Source organism: Piliocolobus tephrosceles, chromosome 6, assembly GCF_002776525.5.
Source record: "Piliocolobus tephrosceles isolate RC106 chromosome 6, ASM277652v3, whole genome shotgun sequence".
Classification (NCBI taxonomy): domain Eukaryota; kingdom Metazoa; phylum Chordata; class Mammalia; order Primates; family Cercopithecidae; genus Piliocolobus; species Piliocolobus tephrosceles.
The window spans coordinates 66,134,719-66,141,811 of NC_045439.1; positions in this window are offsets into that span (position 1 = coordinate 66,134,719).

Sequence of the window (7,093 nt, forward strand, 5' to 3'; positions counted from 1 at the left end):
TTTCTTTCTTTCTTTCTTTCTTTCTTTCTTTCTTTCTTTCTTTCTTTTCTCTTTCTTTCTTTCTTTCTTTCTTTCTTTCTTTCTTTCTTTCTTTCTTTCTTTCTTTCTCTCTCTCTCTCTTTCTCTCTCTCTCTCTCTTTTCCCATTTTAGATAAATCAGGTGATTGTCCATAGATTGGCTTGCACCTAGCAGTAAAAGTTAAGATTGAACAATTCAAGAAAATTATTAGGAACTAATTTTACATGCTCTTTTTTATTAGATTTTGGTTGTACATACAGTTTTATATTTTAGGGATTTTTATTTAAATTGTAAATTTTTTGTACTGCCTTTTCTTTCAAAGAACAACAATGAGAACTATTGAAAATAATGTAAAAATGTGTAAGATGGTACAACTATCACAGATAAATCTATGACATATCGCTAAGCTATTGTGCACATCTAGTTACCATGTAATTGTTTAAGAAATTATTAGAATTTCATCAATCAAATAAATTTGACATTCAAAGTTAACAATTATAAAAGTAATTAAAATATTCTACTTACTTTGATTAGTTCAAATATTTTTCTCATAATTGTCATAATCACGGTATTTTACCTTTTTCCTTTTCTTATATAATGCATTATGCAACTTAGTGTGAGCTGATTAACATGTACATAGTTCATTTATTAGAGTATGTTACATGGACTTCTAGTAATAATTTCTTTCCAAATGATGTAAAAAGAAATAAAATATTTTAGATTTTTCCACAAAAATAGTAAAGATTGTAATAGAAAAAATAAAGGAGTCTAAGTATTACTTTCAATGTATAAATAACCTCACTCCATTTCTCTTCTTTTAGATCAGCCCCTTTTCACTTTCCTGTTCATCCATAGGGACAATATAAGGCCTCCATTGTGATTTAAGACAAGTGTCTATGATTTGAGCACATTACTGCTTAGGTACTTTTTCAGCATTTATTTTCATTTTATATGTTTATGCATTTTTATGATAATTTTACCTTTTTGGATGACATTTTTTGTCTTCCATCATGTGAGCAGGGCTTGTTAGTTACAAACAACAGAAACTGATTCTGGTTGACTTAAGCAAGGGGCAATTTATTAAAGGGTATAAGAAGCTCATAGAATTTCCAGATGTCTGGAGAATTAGGCTAAACTAAGTATGCAAGTGCTAAAAAAGATGAGACTCTAATATCACAAAAACAAACAAAAAACACACCAGATTTTCATCACAACAGTTTTGTAAGGACAATGCCCCTACAAAGCACTGCACAATAGACACCAGGACTATCTTTACAAACTAGATGTCCTTGCTACTACTATGATCTCAAAAATAAATTACCTGCTCTCATCTCCTTTACATCAGTAACTCCTCACGGATGCTTCAACTCTTAACTTTTTATAGGATGTGCAAAGTCTAGGTAGCATGTGAGGAGTGGGGAGGCGGGAAGAACATTGGACGTTTATGATGTATGAAGGAAGTGATTATCTGGCACTGTTAACCTCAAATCTGAGCGTTGTAACTCTATTCTTAACATGGAGACATCTCCACAGATAAAGAGTCTTTAAATACTGGACAGCTAAACAAAAGATGTCACTTTTACCACTTTGGTGCCCAGCATCCCACAGTGCCCTTATTTCCAAATTTACACTTTTGCAGTAAGTTATTTGGGCTCTCCTAATAAAGTATTCTCTTAGAATGTAAGAACCTCCTTCTGAAGGAAAATAACTAATAGTTCTACCAGCTATTTTAACCAGGTTTAGGTCAATGAATCTCAAGTAGAATAAACACAAAGTGAACTGTAACTATACATATCATAGAGAAAATGCTGAAAGCCAAAGTTAAAAATAAAATATATATATTTTTAAAATTTAAAGCAGTTTTATTCAGAATTGACAAAACTTGGAAACAATCAACATGTCCTTCAGTAAGTGAATGGATAAACTTTGGTACATCCAGACTATGGAATTTATTCAGCACTCAAAAGAAGTGAGCTATCAAGCTATGTAAACACACGGATAAAAGTTAAATAAAGATTGCTAAGTAAAATATGCAAAACTGAAAAGGCCTCATACTGTATAATTCCAGCTATATGACATTCTAGAGAAAACAAAACTATGCAGACAGTAAAATGATCAGTGGTTGCCAGGGTTTAGAAGAGAGATAGGGATTAATTGGCTGAGCACAAGGAGTTTGGGCAAAATAAACCTATTCTGTATGATCCTGTAATAATGGATACATGTCACTATACATTTGTCCAAACCCATAGAATGTATAACACCAAGAGTGAACCCTAGTGCAAACTATGCATTGTGGGTGTCAATGCTGGTTCACCAACTGTAACAAGCGTACCACTCTGTTGTGGAATTTTGATAGTGGGGGAAGCTGTGAGTGTGAGTGGTGGATATTTGAGAACTCTACGTACTTCCTTCTCAATTTTTCTGTGACTCTAAAACTGCTCTAAAAAAATGTGTGTGTGTACATCTGTGTGTGCCTCTGTGTGTGTGCATGTGTGTGTGTGTGTCCTCCAGGTTGCTGCTCTGCTTTAATCTGTATCTTTTTGCCTTTATTTTGTTGTTAATATGACCTCTATTTTTGTGATATTTTCATTTGTTTCCTCCTCTTCTTTCTTGCTCACGGCCAACCCATTTTTAATCATCTTTTGTTGTGTTCTTATTTCTTCCTTGATCCTTTTGTTTCTGTCATAGGTTCCTGATTCATAGAAGCTGTGTATACCACCCATTTATTTGCACCTGTGGAGGAATGCATGGTACGATTGCCCTCTGTTCCACTGCAACATTATTCTGCTGTGTGCTCTTCATCTGCCTTTTTGTTGATCATGTATTTTTTTTCTTGTAGTACTTCTGAGAAAATCTTGAAAACATTAAGAGGTAACTGGTGATAATAGAATTATCTTTTTTTTCAAAGCAATACCATGTGTTGCCAGAAGTCCTTCCCTTAGTGTTATCTGTATTTCCACTATTTTCAACTCAAACTAGCAAAATCTTCCAAATTTTAATCACTGTCTTGTTGAAATACTTTTATGCAGCTACTCCTGGTGGTAATATTTGTATTAATTATGGATTTTAGTTTTAACAAACAGAAGGTGAATCTGCCAAACAAAGCAGAAAGATAATTTATTTAGAAAAAAAAATGAAGCTGAAAATGTCTCAAGCAAGGTTAAAAAAATGGGTTGCAATTTTTGAAAGGGTTTCAATTAATAAAGGATCAGAGATCAAATTTCAATCAAAATCTTATCACAGAAGATGTAGGCTAAATAAAATACTATCCTGTTTACTGGTGCTAGAGCTAGCACTATGCACACCCTGTCACTGACATAGGTGGGCCAGTTGGTGAAACTTCCCCTGGGAATAGTATGCTACTGCTATTACTGCTGTCACCCAAACTCATTCTGCCATGTGCCTGTTTCTTTAATTCACAAGACTGTATAATATAATTTGTTAACAGCATCCAGTGCTAAGAAAGTGTTACACATTCATGCAATCAGGAGTCTGCCAAATTGCAGATAGAGAAACACATACATACAGAGAGGGCTTATAGCTTCAATACTAAAATTTCAGCCTTGGATCAAGACTAAACATGTAAACAAACAAATGAACAAACCTACTGGCCCAGATATCAAAAACAGTTGTTTGGTGAGCACAAGCTTCTTAACTGATTAGAGCCCAAAATGGACAGAGAAACAAACAGGGAAACACTTACAAACCAGATTATCTCTTTTCTCTCATACAACAGAGAATACATACCTATAAGCTATTAATCAGTTTTCAGAGATCATCAAATAGTAACATGTAAAATGAAATTACCAGTTACTTCTGTCTGCAGTACTTGGCTATAAACAAAACAGTTCTAAAAGCAAAAATGCAAAATTAGTAGGGAAAAAACAGAATTAGGAAAACAGTCAGCAAACTTCTCTTGATTCTTTGGTTTCTCCTCTGGGACCCAAGGAAAGAATCATCTGGACTTAAACTATTTATAAGGTGCACATTTTTAATAATATATTTGACCTGGTTCTGTTAGGTGAATCCATTGAGTATTGCAGCGGGAAGCCTCCAAAACTACTCAAAGATAATGTTAATAAAAATGCAAAATCATGATTCTCATAAGGATATACAAATGAATATATGTTATAGATTTTCTTTAACCAAAATGAGGGAACCACGCAAATATTTTAACAGATTCAAATTAGAATTTAAAAAGACACACTTTTGTAACCAGAATATTAAAATAAATGTAAAAATAAAGACAGATTCTTTCACAGTGGGGGAAACCAGTCATTTGAGTCTCTACCAGACAAAGCAGAATTTACATAGAAAATAACGGTGAAACCCTGTCTCTACTAAAAACACAAAAAGTTAGCTGGATGTGGTGGTGGGCGCCTGTAGTCCCAGCTGGTCAGGAGGCTGAGGGAGGAGAATGGTGTGAATCTGGGAGGCGGAGCTTGCAGTGAGCCAAGATCACCCGCTTGAGTGACAGAGTGAGACTCTGTCTCGAAGAAGAAGAAGAAGAAAAGAAGAAGAAGAAGAAGAAGGAGGAGGAGGAGGAGGAGGAGGAGGAGGAGAGAAAGAAAGAAAGAAAAAAGAAAATAATTTGTTTATAAGTAACAAATGTTTTGCATCACTGTCAGATATCCATAATTTATGGAATTCTAAAATAGCTCCAATAAAATTAGTTATATAACAAGGAGTTAGACACACTATAGACAACTTACAGTTTTACACTGAAGCAAGCATTTTTTTCTACAAGTGAATTCCTTGTAAAACATATGGTGATATTACAATGCTATATTTTCCTATTTCTCTATCTTTTGGTGATTACAGTTCTTATTCCATGGAAATACATGTTTCTGTTAGCATTTCTTGAAGTGTAATTTTTCAAAAGCATAAGTTTACATCCAACAAATAAATGAGAACAACTTGACAGATTCACCTCTATTTCAGTATGTTTAAATGCATTTAAATTAAATGTATATTTTTTCATTATGAGCCTTCCATATTACATGTAAGCTGAACTAAATTGTCTAATATACTTTAACCTTCTAAAAGCCTGTAAGCAAATATTTCTGTAGGAACCACATCAAGAGCCATATTTTTACAGCAACCAAAGTTATCAAAACTGAACAGCTTAATGAGTATTCTAAGTTTATAAAATACTTAAACATAAAAGATTTCTTCACTTTTGTGTGCCTTTAAAACACCAGAAAAAGTCAAAATGGAAAAATCAGATAAAATATAAGAATGACATACTAATTATATACTACTTTAAATGTGGTAGTGTTTTTTTCATTAGGACAATTTTCATCAAGATAATAAATTACTATTTTATAACTTGGGATTTATACAAATTTGCTCAACATGTAACCCAGATGCTTGACTTCTAAGAGCACTTTTAAAAATTATTGTTATGCATTTGATCATTAGAATGAAAATATAATTTACGTGTTCAAGTCTAAAGACACTATATTAATAGATGTATATTTTATTGTTTCAGATTAATGTCGTTATATTAAGTGCTAAATTGAATTATAATGCTAGCTGAGTTTTAGCATAGTGAATTACTATTTTTCTAAACCTATTGTTTTATAATGGCATCTGGTAGAGAAACTCTATGAAGTGTTAACAGAAATAACAGTCTCATCTATCTAAAAAAACAAAAACCAAAAAACTGAAGGGTATAACTTACCATGTAAAGAGACTGGCCTTTAACTTCTCTTTTTGAATCATTAGAAAGCAATGATAGTTAGCTTTCCTTGGGCAGAAAATGCTGTATACATTGTTGAGATTTTCAAATTTGTATTTCCTCTCATTCGTCTTACCTCTTTTCTTGTGGTTTGTTTCAGTTGTTAGATGAAAAAATGTCTGATTAAATCCACTGACTCTGAGATATGAATATATGGGAATGCCAATTATTCAGGGACATTCAGAAATAAATGGTTGTAAAAATAAATAAAAATCTCCATAATATGATTTATATATTTTTTTCACATATGTGGGATGGTTCGGACCAGCAACAGCAAACTAGTTTCTGTTTCTGTCCTGCCACCGACTAGTCACAGACATTTGGTGTGTCACTCAACATATGTTTCCTTATAGATAAAGTGGAAATTATTTTGATATCATAGGGATCTTGTGAAGATTAAATGGTATACCATGGTACTTTCCAGGATTTCTTAAAAATAATTAGCTGCAAGTCAGACATAGAAAAATACTATATAATACCACTTATGTGATGAACCTAAACTAGTCAGACTCATAGAAGCAGAAGGTGAAATGGGATTGCCAGAGGCTAGAGGAAGGGGGGAAAGGGGAAGCCTTAATCAAAGGGTACAAAGTTTCAGTTACATAACAACGAGTAAGTCCTAGGTAACTACTTTGCAGCATAGTGTCCATAGTGAACAATCCTGTATATGTGCTTATGTATTTCTTCAAAAGGTAGATCTTAGGTGTTCTTACCACCCACACAATAATATAAATAATAATAAGGTGGGAGGAAACTGTTGGAGGTGATGGATAGGTGTATGGCATAGATTGTGGTGATATTTTCATGAGAATAAATTTGTCTCCAAATTCATCAAGTTTTATACATTAAGTATGTATTACTTTCTGTGTGCCAATCATACTATAATAATATGGTTTTACAATAAATAAAATGAATTTAAAAAAACAACTAGCCAAAGAACATAGCCTTTAAACTATTATATAAAAATCTTAGAACACCAGTTGATATTTTATAAAGATTATTCAGTTTGGGTTCAGCAAAGGTCTTCTAGAAAGGGTCAGATAGTAAATATTTTATGCTTTGCAGGTCATATAGTCTCTGTTGTAGCTACTCAAGTCTGCCATTGCAGAGTGAAACCAGTCATAGACAATAAGCGAATACATGAGTGTGACTGTGTTCTAATAAAATCAAAATGTAAATATCGTAGAAATTTCATTTGTCATGAAATATAATTGACAATTATCAAGTTATTAATTTGTAGTTATTTAAAAATAATTCTAAACATATGGGCCATATCATAAAAAGGCAGTGTGCTGAATTTTGGCGGGGGGCTTCCATCGTTGCTCCTTTTCAGC